The sequence below is a fragment of the Coturnix japonica genome, chromosome 8 (genome assembly GCF_001577835.2).
Source record: "Coturnix japonica isolate 7356 chromosome 8, Coturnix japonica 2.1, whole genome shotgun sequence".
Taxonomy (NCBI): Eukaryota; Metazoa; Chordata; class Aves; order Galliformes; family Phasianidae; genus Coturnix; species Coturnix japonica.
Window position 1 is genome coordinate 5,990,500 of NC_029523.1, and position 12,488 is coordinate 6,002,987.

The 12,488-nt window shown below is 45.4% G+C and overlaps 1 long non-coding RNA gene across 2 annotated transcripts; it reads left to right on the forward strand.

Annotated features, from left to right (window-relative positions):
* The first annotated feature begins 6,665 nt into the window (after positions 1 to 6,665).
* Positions 6,666 to 12,137, forward strand: LOC107317281. Of its 2 annotated transcripts, XR_004308167.1 has the most exons (4): positions 6,666 to 6,782; positions 7,268 to 7,460; positions 7,901 to 10,533; positions 11,664 to 12,137. It is a non-coding gene; the product is annotated as an uncharacterized LOC107317281 (long non-coding RNA). The 2 variants fall into 2 exon arrangements; XR_004308166.1 differs by having other exon boundaries at positions 6,666 to 7,460.
* The last annotated feature ends 351 nt before the right edge of the window (positions 12,138 to 12,488 follow it).

The following is a 12,488-nucleotide window of genomic DNA, read 5'->3' on the forward strand; positions in this document are numbered from 1 at the left end:
CTGTGAAGGATGGATGAGATTTGGGTTGGGCACAGGGAGCTGCTTCAGCAGCCTTTTGGCAGAGGTTTCCCTGTGCTGGCATCCCTCAGTCCTGCCCTGATGGAGGGAGGGAAGGCTGAGATGAGCCCAAGCTGAATGATGCTCAGTGCTGCTCACACTGGGGCTGCTCCAGTACAGGTGTCAGGGCTGAAGTGTGGGGATTGCTGGGTCCTTCCAAGCATGGGAAGCACTCCCTTCCCACTGCTCTTCCTGGGGGAATGGGGTTTGTTTTAAGAACAGGCTTTCAGAATATAACTTAATGTTGCTTTCTTCCCAATCCGGGTTGATATTAGAGCCTTTGTGGCTCTGCTAGAATTACAATCTGTGATTACTGGAGTTGAAACACTGGTTAATTACCTAGTCATTTGTTGTAATACTCCCAATTAGCTTGTGAAAGCATAGCAAATGCATTCCTTCACACCTGTTTTTAATGGCTTGTACAAGGTTATTCAGAGATGGTGGAAGATAAGTCATTATGTTTGTGATACCAGGGTGCTACCGCACTTTGGAGCTTAGTTGTGCTCTCCCCTGGGTTGGGCCGGGCAGGAATTTATGACTGAGATGAGCAGAACACCTTTTCCTTCACCAAGCCACATGGGTGCAATGAATGACTTTTATGGAGAGCATAGAATGACTAAGGTTGGAAAAGACCTCTCGGGTCCCCAAACCCACCATACCCAGTAACCATGTCCTTCAGTGCCACATCCTTAACGCCTCCATGGACAGTGATCCCACCACCTCCCTGGGCAGCCTGTGCCTCTCTGAGCATCTCTGCTCTTTCAGAGAAGACCTTTCTCCTCATCTACTGCGTGGCAATGCCAGCAAGGTTTAGCTTGCTGGGAACACAAGGTTGTGGTATTGTCCCCCCAGCCCCACTGCTGCTTGCTGCCTCTGTGCACTGCCTGATTTCATGCCCATGAGAACACACGCATCAGGGCAATGTTTGCCCATACAAGTGCCTGTTTGCCCACACAAAACATTTGTACATCTGGCTTGGCAGATTGGTGCACATGAGAAAATGGGCAAGGAAATGCTGAGGCCTGGATGGCAAACTGGGGATGTTTTTCTTGTTTTTCTCAGGGAGGTGCCAGGTTATATCTGCACTGAAATGTGTCCTTCAGTAGAGGTTTGGCTCCCAGGTTTTGTGCCTGAAGTTTTGCATCCGTGTTCAGCGTGATAGAACACCTAAAACGTTTGCTGGGTTTTTGCTCATAAAGCTGTGATGGTAATGGATTGGTGGTTGTACAAGGAAGAGAGTTAATGGGTATGTTCATGTGACAGCGCCCATTGCATGCATGGACCCAAAGATGTACAAAAGAAGCACAGGTCTGTAGAAAGCCCTCAGCAATGGCAGAGGCAATAGTTGGGTGTCTAGGTGCAGCTCCCCATCCAATTTTCTCCCTCAGCAAAGACACGCTCCAGAGATTATCCCAGCCTGGCTGATGGTTTTAAACCACAATGGCCGTGAAAGTCTCCATTATGCATCTCCAAGCTGCTTAGCGATAAAGTGGGTGGTGAAGGAAGCCACATTTCCTGCTCAAAGAGTGTGTGGGAATACCTTTTCAAATGTTAATTTCTCATATTTTTCAAAGCTACCCGAAGGCACTGGTCCGAGCAAGCGCTAAGAAGCTGTGCATATCAAACCAGCTACTGGGGGGGTGTAGGATTTACAGAGTCTGCAGAGATGTTTGTTGGGGGAAGCGGAAAGAGCAGCCACCATTTCTACCACATCAAATGTAAAATTAGATGTGTGTGTCTCCCCGTAGCTCCAGGCTGAAAGGCGATGGATGGATGGGAGAGGAGGATCAGCCTGGGAGCTCCCTGCTCCCTCTCCCAGATCCTCCACCCTACAGCACCATCACTGGCCCCTAAGCACACAGTGCAGCCTTGGGTAGAGCTTGGCCTTGATCAGGTGCCCAAGAGACTCATGAAGCCCATCCTACATCCGACGCCATTTAATTCCCAAGTATCACAATGTCCCACTGTAAAAATCCATCATCTTTCAGGATTTTATTACTGATTAAAAAGCCCCTTCCTACAGGAACTGCCCCGGCAATGTGTGGCTAATTGGCTGTTGTTAATACACGCCCTTGTAGCCTTTTTCATTAAAAACAACGAGGAGGAGGGAAAAAAAAAGGTTGTGCACAATTTTTAGTACAGGTTTGAAAAAGGAAGAAAAATCTCTTGGGTCTGAACCCACCTCAGGTTTTTAAAGTGCAGAATCTATGTCTGTTCTTGAATAAGAAATGCGTGCTGACTGCCAAATTTCAGCATGAAAGCAGCCAGGAGCTATCCGGGAAAAAAAATGCTTTGCAAATACCTTTTGTAATTGTAAATTTTTTTAAAGAAAGAGAGAAAAACAGGGGGGGGGGGAAGCAGAAACTAGAAAGAGTTCAGGAGTCCTTTCTTTTTAACCTTTGGAAAATGAGGTCTTGTATAACACAGAGCATAGAAGTGACGTCTAAGCTGAACAAAGTCTTCAAAACAGGAGTTTATGGTTTGCATTTTCATCCTCATAGGCAAGCAGATTTGTAACCAATGTCTCTTCATCCCAAATGCTCAAGCAAGAACACGCCTCAAACCTGGCAGTAAATCCCACAAGTAGGCTCAGAGCGTGCTGACCCGAAGTACAAATTCCCTCTCTTGTGAGGGTTTGGTGAGCCTCTGTTGTTGTTATATCCATGAGCTTTTGCAGGATGATGGGCATGGCCAAGCCTACAGCAACACATCAGCGCCTACCCATCGCTCTTCTGTTAGCCAAGGTATCCTGGGTAGAGATGGGTGCATTCAGAGAGAATCCCTGTTTGCTCTGTTTTGGCATTGTTTGATAGATCTTCCTCTCAAGTTTAGCACTAAGACCAATAATGGGATTGTTCTCGTCCTTTTCCCAAAACTGGAGTGAAACAAAACACGAGAGAAGGCATTTCCATTAATGAGTAAGACATCTCCATCCTCCTTCTGGGAACTGTAGACATCAGCTGGGTTGGACCTGGAGCAAGGTGAGTATTCCTTTGGTGAGCAGCCCCTTCATCAGGCCTCATCTATTAGCTGTGTGTGAGGTTGGTTTGGGGTACAAGAGGAACAGCCCTTTCCCATTGCTGCATCCCAAGAGTGGGGCTGATACTGATGTATTTCCCTTACCCTGTCTTTCCTTTGAGCCCTCCTGACTTAGTTTGGGTTTGCTCTGCTGCATAGTGCACAAACAATGCCTTCGTGATGCACAAAGCAAAGGAAGTCGTGGGGAAACTCTCATCAAAACAGGCTTTTTTCACAGATCATGTATTTCACGACCTAGTAGAAGTCACAAACAATATGGGGCCAAGCATTTGTAATGTTTGGTGCTTGTTTGTGTAGCTATTGAGGCTAATATCCCAAACAAATACCTCTGTGACTAATTCCGTGGAAGGATAAAACACAATGAAGGGAGCTGTCACATGAAACGAGATGATTTTGATGTTTGTTTTGTGTTTATACACACAAATTCTGCCTCTTGGGCTGTGTAATATGCTTCATCTCAAACCCTGTTAGTCTCTTATTGGGAAAAACATATTTGTTTTCTGTCCTCATCTCCAAAAGCCAAAGAAGCAGCTTTATCCTTCTCTGCGGGCTCAGGCAAACCTCTGCATGTTTTGCTGAAGATCTAGAGGTACAAAGTCTTATATTCTAAAAATAATTACAGTTTCATTCAATGTGATTAAACTATGCATTGTTTTTCTTTTTTTTTTTCCTTCTTTTTTTTGCTTAACAGCAACAATTTAAAACAAAAAATAATTAAAAAAATCAAACCTGTTGGCGTCATCGGAACCTAAAAATAACAGGAAGACGACTGCTGGTGCCAGAACGATACCAAACCAAATCTATTATTGAATTAGATTCTTTCCAATTGTTGTTCTTAGGAATATATTTCCCATTTTCCCTCGGGGTTTGTTTGGAGCCAAAGTATTCTGCCTGCCAGTGCCATTCTAGCACTCAAATTAACAAGAAGTGATGTCTCTTACAGTAAAAACCAATATCTATTGAAATATTGATGAAGCTGAGGAGCTGGCGGTGTCTGGTTCTTCACTGCCAGCTGGGTGTGCTGCATGGGGAAGGAGCATGAGGCTACCACACATGGACCATGGGAGGCCCAAGGGGAGTCCAACCCATGTTGTGTTGGGAGCTCCTGGTGCTCTTTCCTCCTTGCTTTCCTTCTTATTGGATCAGCAGGCTCTGTTTGCTCACCATGGTAGGTTTTAGAGGTCCTACTTGCTGTCCATTTGCATAAAGAGTTACGTCTTTTATTTTTCCCAACTTTTTGCTCTAATTAAGCTACTATCAAACTCATTTCATTGTAGCTAAACATCACATTAACCTGTGATGGGGAAGGGACTTCATCCAACAGGTTGGTTTTCTGGCTTCGTCTATGTCATTTTCTCCTCTAGTATTGTAGTGTTATTTTAAGTCTCTCCTGAAGTCATCTGTCTTCATTGCTGAGCATTTCTTGCTTGCTGGCATCTTGTTTTCCAGCTGCCCCATTATTCCCACTATCTCAGCAGGTGCTCTAATAGCTGATGCTGCAGAAAGCCCCTCTGGAAACACAGGCTGAGTGTGTTTCATTAGCTGAGTGGCATGCACTTAATCTATAGCACTGCCCTGGATTCATCTCCCCACGTCATCTTCACCCATAAGGATTCCCTGCTGTAATGTTGACACAGTTGACAGCCTTCTCCTGTTTGGGTTGACTTCTTTAGGATCACAGAACAGTTTGGGTTGGAAGGGACATCAAGGATCATCCAGTTTCCAACCCTGTGCCTTGGGCAGGGTTGCCACCCACTAGATCACGCACCAGATCACATTGCAACAGTGATGCTGTGCAGATCTACCGCTAGGTCTTGATTTGACCTAGGATCAGGAAAGCTTTCCTTTCCAGGAGCTGACCACAAAATTGTTCAGGCTGAGCCTGCCAATGGCATTAACACAACCAGTTTTTCTACAGATCTCTACAACACCATCCCTGGAGGTGCTTAAGAACTGGGTAATTGAGGCATTGAGAGCCATGCTCAGTAGGCAAAGTGGGGGTGGGCTGATGGTTGGGCTTAATGATCTCAGTGGTCTCTTCCAACCTTAATGATTCTGATTCCATGACCTGCCTTGCCCCAGCCATTGAGCATGTCAGATGCGATGCCTTCAGCTCTACCACCCAGACAAGCAGTACATGACACAATCCGGGCTGGAAGGAGCCATGTGTTTTCTCCTGCATGCAGCTCTAGCTCTGCTTCCAAACACATCCTTTTTGTACAGTGACTTTGCACACAACCGTCAAACAGCAGCTGTTTGGCCAGGACTTGGAAAAGCAACCAGTAATTCTAACTGCCTTAATTCTTGAAGCAAGGGCTTCTGCTTGCAGAAAAAAAACCTCTTCCTTTTCTTCCCCTTTAGTTGTGGGGTTTTATTTACCTATTTCCTTTGTAAATGTGAACCTGTGGACCATGGAAACTCAGACCTCATCAAGCATGAATGTCTTTAAGGTTTCCTCTAGTAGAAAGAAAATGTCATGGCACCTGTCAGAGCCAAGATACCCAGGACTTCTCTTACTTCAATTAAGCATGAACAAACCTGCAATGTGTCAGAGGTAGCTCCAGGTAAACAATGTGCTGGGTGATGCTGGAGGTCACCTCAACGCTGTGCTTGAAAAGTTGAGCAGGAAGATGTGCAGAGAGGGGTTTCACAAAGTCTTCTGTTCCTGTTTGAGTCGCCCCATCCCCAAAGCCACATCTGGTGCCTTGGCACCTGGAACAGAAAGGGATGTGAAATAAGGACCCAAGCCCCAGATCAGACTGAAGGTTTCCATCCTCCAAAGCAGCCAAAGCAACCCTAAGAAATACAGCTGAAGGAATTGAATTTTAGGACATGGATTTCATTGCCGCAGCTGAAATCTCACTTGTTAACCCATTTCCTTTTTACAGTCAGCCCAGGACAGCTCACTAACCTTGCAGTGCTTGGCTGCTGCTTTTCCAGTAAGTGCTTAAGAACAGAAAGGAATGAAATCCAACAGGCATCCCCTGGGGAAGAAGCTGGGAGCACTGGAGGAGTGAGGTGCCATTCACTGGGGACACTGTGTCCTCCTTTCACTTGATGAGACAAGGTAGAAAAGACAGATTCACCTATGCTGGGAAGCATTACAACAGAAACCTTCACTGGACAGCCATGCTGGGCCATCCATGAAGACATGGAAGAAGGGACATGCCTGTGTGCTTCCCAAAGGCAGGATAAAGCCAGGAATATAATAATGTAAGCGGGGAGATCTGGTAGCAGACTGCATGCTTTTAAATTCACATCCCCTACACGTGCTCTGGGTGGGAGAAGAAGCTGTAGGCTTGCATGATAGCAAAGCATATGCAGTAGGAACACAATGGGGTGAGGAAAGGAAATGTGGTCATGAAAGGTTTAGCATAAATGCTAGAACAGCTTGTGTGAGAGGATCCAAAAGGTTTGTGTGTAGAGCCTGTTCCTGAACACCTCCATCTGGGGTGGGTTGTTGTAGAGCTGACTATGTCCTGTTGCTGGAGAGGCGAGCTGCCAGACTGTCACAATTCACTCCATCCCTATTTCTTATGTTGTTTTTTTTTTTTGTTTGTTTGTTTCAGTATTGCTTGTGGAGGTCAGGAAGTATGAAAGTGAAACTCTGTCTTCTCTTATAAAACTGGAAGTAAATGCAGAGTGCAGCTTAATTGAAGTTACTGACTTCCCCCAGACAAGATGATGTAAGTAGGTGCAGCAGAAATGCTAACTCACGGCTTGAAGTGGTGATTGAGCACCTGGTGAGAAGGCAGGGCCAACCCAGGGGAGCTCAGGTGTATGCAATGCCGCTGAATGGCTGTGAAGCATGGAGCCAGGACTCCCTCTACCCAGACCTCATTTAAGGGTTCCCATAGCTCATCAACTCTAGAACAGGAATGGGAAGGGGATGAGGAAATGGCTTTAATGGTTCTTTGACAAGTTAGTTGAGCAGTTCCCTGTTGTTCTGGATCTTTCTTGGAAGCTTAGTATTTGGGGGGAAAAATGATGTCATTTAAGAAGATAATAGAAAGCACAGCAAATCCATTGAGCTGAGTTGCTGAGGTGTTTCGTGCTTGAATCCAGCTGGAAGCCCTGGACTGTTAGGATATGCCATTGGAAAAGAGGACTACTTGAGGTGCATCTGGATAGATGGGCTTTATCTGCACTCTTCCCTATTTATGCTTATTAGAGATGAAGTTGAAGTGCGGCACGGTTAAATTATGCATATAAAGAAGAGTCCACAAACAAGAAAACATAAGCAATGTGGGAAGGAACAGAACTGCAAAGAGAACGAGAGGAGCAAAACTGAACAGGATGCCAAGCTGCAAAAGACATTTCAACAGCACCTAATTAAAACCGTTCACATTTGCAACAGACAGAAGGTAAAGACATTCACTAGGAAACAGAAGAAAGGGGGGGAACAAAACAGCACATTAAAAGCAGTTATTTAGTCAATCATGGGAGATTCTGGAAAAAATAACAACCTTGAGGAAAGGCCGGTTGAGGAACATGGAATGCAAGGAGAGTTTGGGGGTTACTTCCATTAGTCTTCCAGGAGAATGGAGAGACTTCAGCTGGTAATAAAGAGAGAAATTATGTGCAGCAGCCCCTGCCCACAGCACTTGCAGCCTATGGGGAGCTGGCAATGCCAACGTTGAGCGTTTATCTCCACGCGCTGATTTGAATAAGATCACATAGCAACCAGCCCGGGACTGGGAAATCAACCCACTTTTCCCAGGTCCCACTCCAATGCTTTAATCATGAAATTATCTGCCAGTTTCTTTTGTTAATTAATGAATCTTCGTCTTTTTTTTGGCTTTAGAAACCATAGATGCAGCAGCAGTGGCAAGGCTGAAAATCCAGCGTGATACCTTTGGTAGTAAGAAGAGCTGACGACCATTTTTCTCATAACCTCCTATGTTTGCCACTGCTTTGCCTGGTTTCAGCTGTGTAGCAGAGCAGCACGAGCTTAAAAATGGAATAATCATGACAAATGAGTCCTCAGCCATCTTTCAAAGAGAACAAATCAGATTTTTCACTCGTGTGACAAAAACACAAGAGATGAAAAAGCAAGAGGAAGAAGCTACGCCGCGCTCTGCTTGTCTCTGTCTAAGCAAAATCACTTTAATAATTGGTGAACACGGTGTGAAAAAGAACAAATAGCATTTGAAAGGGAAGAGACTAGCGTGGCATGTCTGAGATGGAAAACAGGAAGGGTTTTTTTCCTTCTTGTGGAAGAGCCATTGCTTTCAGAAAGAGCTGGTGAGGTGAAAACGGAGCTTTCTTGCTGGAGGGAGGCTGATTTATGGGTATGTGAGGAATCTTGCCATTCAGAGATAAGATATCTAAGTGCTCTCTTAACAATGACTGATGAAGAAGCAGTCAGAACTGCAAGGAGGAGCTCTTTGTTAAGTGGATCAGGAGCTGTCAGAGGCCTTTGGCAACCCACCCTCTTGAGATTGGGTCATCCTCCCCTTGTCCACCTGTGATGCTCTATAGAGATGTCATAAATCACAACTACAGCCCAGGAAGAATTAACATAAGATCAAAGGTGTGCGTTGAGTGGTTCTATGCTGGGAGGTCATTTGTTCTTCCTTCCTACCTGGATAGAACTAAAATAGTCATCCTTGTGTCAGTGCTGGCAGGGGAGACAAGTGGCCCAGGCACATGGTTGACTTAGTGAAGTCATTTTGCAGGGGCAATAGGAATAGGAAGAGCAGAATCCCCCCCGGACCGCCTCCTCCTCCGGGAAGTGACTGATGAGCCTGGCAGCCTCTGAACAAATATTTCCGATGCAGAGAACTCACTTGTCAGCTCAGAGGAGCCCCGAGAGGAAATTTCCAAAGCAAATCTGTCGGAGATAATGACACTGCACGAGGAAGCCCTCCTTAGGAGGAACGTCTTTGGAAGACGTGGTGTGTCTGAAAATACCATGTGTCTTCCTGTTGATGAGCTCAAATTCAGGCAACCGTGGCTGGGTTCTTAACCCACGAGCTGTAGCAGATGAAGCACGACGAGGAGTGATTCAGTTTTTTAACCTTCCCTGATGCTTCCTTGGTCAACCAGATGTGGTTTTTCTACATCAGAAACCTCCCTTCAGGCCTGAGACGCCTTGCTGTGCCCTGCCTCGCTGGGATTACAAAGCAGGGATTTTCTGTGCATCTGAATGGTTGTGTAATTGCCTAAGAGAGTGAAACCCCATCTCAGCTGAAACCTCTTAGCTCCGCTGCTGAGATAAAAAGCAATTAACAGTAACCGTAACCAGAAACATTTTTAGTGTGAGGACGGGCAGAGAATGGCAAATAGATACATCAACAAAGCTGTTTTTTCCTCGTACTTTGCTGTTTGCAATCAATGGGTCATTAATTTTTATGTGGCTACCATGTATTTATAAGCAGTTTGGGAATCTGGAACTTATTACATATGACAGTGGCTTTGATTATGTTGGCTGCTCTGCGCTACCCGTGATCCTTTGGTTTCAAAGTCACCCCAAAGGACACAGCAGGCAGAACTGTGCACTGGGGAAGCCCTGGTATCCAAAAGCAACGTGCCTGCAGGCTGTGCCCTGCTGGCTGGATCTCTCAAATGTGTTTCATCCAAATGGGGCTGGATTTGTGCAGCCATTGCCCCTTCTGATGGCTCATTGGCATGCGTGCTTAGTAGATGTTATGCAGCTCGTTCTTCTAAGTAAGCGATATTTTATCCTGTCAGATATGAAATTGGCTCAGGTCAGAAGCTTCGCGCTGAGCTAGACAGTCCTTGTGGTTTTCACTAATTAAATCTAGGGCAACCAACCAGCAGATTCTTCAGCTGAGCAAGAGTGACCATTTTGACTTCTTTTCTAGAGGTTTTCTGATTCATTACCTCGTGTTTCAGTTCTCTGAGTAGGAAAAAAAGCTCTAAAGGTTGTTGGATAACCTGAATTTCACTCGGTGAGTGGATTATTTTACATCAAGTAAGGTTTTCTTTCCACGCAGTCACAGAGGCATCTGTATAGGACATGAGTGTAAAATAATGCAAAGAATGCTGGTTGGATTCATGTAAGTGATGCCTTTTTAATCTGAAGAACTGCAGAGTTCCCAGTTAGCAAATATGGAGATGTCAAGAACGTCGCTGCACTCAGCGCCAGAGCAGTGCTTCACTTATCAGGTATTTTTAAGCAATCTCTCCTGGTTTGTTTTGTATTATGTGTCTCCAGATAATCTATCAGCGATTACCTGTCTCGTTTTTATTATGTTCTGTTCCCTTGTGCACTCATTTAGGACTTCATTTGCTCCCATCTTGCAGACAGTTTTAAATGCTAGGCTTGCTTTCCCACCATATGGATAATTGATGCCTTTATTTCAGGTAAGTGTTTTGTTCTATCTCCCAGGTATAAGGAGGTGATATTGAGTTTGCTATACCTGGAGTTGGGATGGCAGCCAGATACATTGCAGGCCTTCAGCCCCCTCACAGGTGAGAAGGTGTGATACTTGTGCATTTCACACATAGCTGGGTGTCCTCTTTGTCCCTTTGATGGCACGCTGTGGGCAATATGAAGGCACTAGGTTGGAGCAATCCAGCCTGGAAAGCTGTGATGCTGCACAAAGCTTGCCAGTACTTCCATGCCCACTTTATACGCATGAGACAGCACAGATTCACCTCTTGCTTAGTGGAGGCAATGTTCTGTGAAGAAGCTTTCTCTACTGCCTCAAGTGTGCCTAGGCCCAGGTGATGGGTTGATGGTTAGACGAGATGATCCTAGTAATCTTTCCAACCTTAATGATTCTATGGTTCTAGGGAAAGATGTTCATAAAGATATGCAAAGATGGGCACCTTGGTCATCCAATGCAACCTTTGTAAGCATGGTTCCCAGCACAATCCTGCAAGTGGATGTGTAGATCCCAGAGGGATTCATTCTGATGTAACAGTCCCAATAAGCCTGTGGCCCAAGAGATGCACGCGGATGGGAGAGAAGGGAAAGCAGGTGTTTCTATAGCTTTCCTTTTCTCCTCCACTCCTTTAAAAAGGATAAATCTCTGCTGTGCAAATTTCCTGCCAGCGGAATGCAAGCAGAAGACAGCCTGTCTTATCTCCATTTGCCCCCTTCTGTGCGAATGCTTCAGTCGCTTCCCCGCAAATTCAATGTTTCTCCAACTGCTGACGTGCTCTTCTTCCCTGCTCTGCAATTACGGACCCATGCGCTGATGTTTAAGTAAAGTGTTTTGTTTTTAAATGTGCGACATCCAAATTTACCCCCTCCCCCCCAGGAAAAATCCATCTTCCTCCCCGAATTCTCTCTGCTGCTAATGATAGGAACCTCAGCACTCCAGCAGATGCATTAGTCAACTGGAAGTTCAGCTCTTCTGAGGCTGAAGCTTTGGAAAAATAGGCTGGGATGTATAACAGGGATGCAGAGGGGAGTTTGGAAATACAAACAGGCCTGGGGGGGTATTGCCAGCTCCTTTTCTTCCACAAGACCCATAATACTGCACTGTTGAGCAGTCCTCATCTTTAAATCATCTCGCACTGTGCTGTTAAGACACATGTGTTGTTTTCACAGAGCTGGCACCAAAAGTTATTCTTTCTTTTTTTTTTTTTCCTAGCTCCATATAGAGAAGGGTGACAAACATTCTGAGTTTGCTCGGAAATTGTTATGAAAGGAGATCCTGGGTTATACATCATGATTGTTCCTGCCGTGGAAGTGTTTCAGCTCAGAAGCTCCTGGCTTCTTAGGGGTGAGACCCCGGACTCCATCCACATCACAACAGATGGTTAAGGTATATTTGCAAAGCCACTCCAGTACTGATTTTTCTTAGGGAATCTTATTTACTTACTGTGTTCCTTTATTGCACAAGAAAGCTGGAGTCATTTTTCTCTCCTAATGTGTTTCAGAGGCAATCTGACATTTTCTAATGGCTCTCAGGTATGCATAATTCACCCTGTTCCTCGTCTGCATTTTCCAAAATAACACTGGAAAAATTACTTGGGCTCCTGCTTTTTATGGACAGTCATTACTCTCACTTTTTTTCCAGGTTGACCTATAAATGTCCATATGCTGCAGGATATTTGCAGTAGGTGTAGGTTCCTTTGGAGACGGTCTTGTGTGGGAGACGATATGACAGCTCATCTGCATAGCACAGGCATCATAGCCCTGACTTGATTTAGTCCTGGATCTGTAGGCTTCTCCCATTCAGCCCGTATATTTAGGGGATTGCTCATATACACACAGTGCTCTCACAGCATCAGTTCTCCATTCTGGGGTGGTTGGGCATAAATCATGGCATGAGGCTGACCATGCTGGGGGGATCTGCTTCTGGGGTTGCTGGTGGTACATGACCATGGTGTGTCCAGCCATTCTGGGTTATTGTTAATGAACACTCTGCCCTTTTTGTGAGCATGGTGGGGTGCTGTTCCCTGTTGTGTTTGAT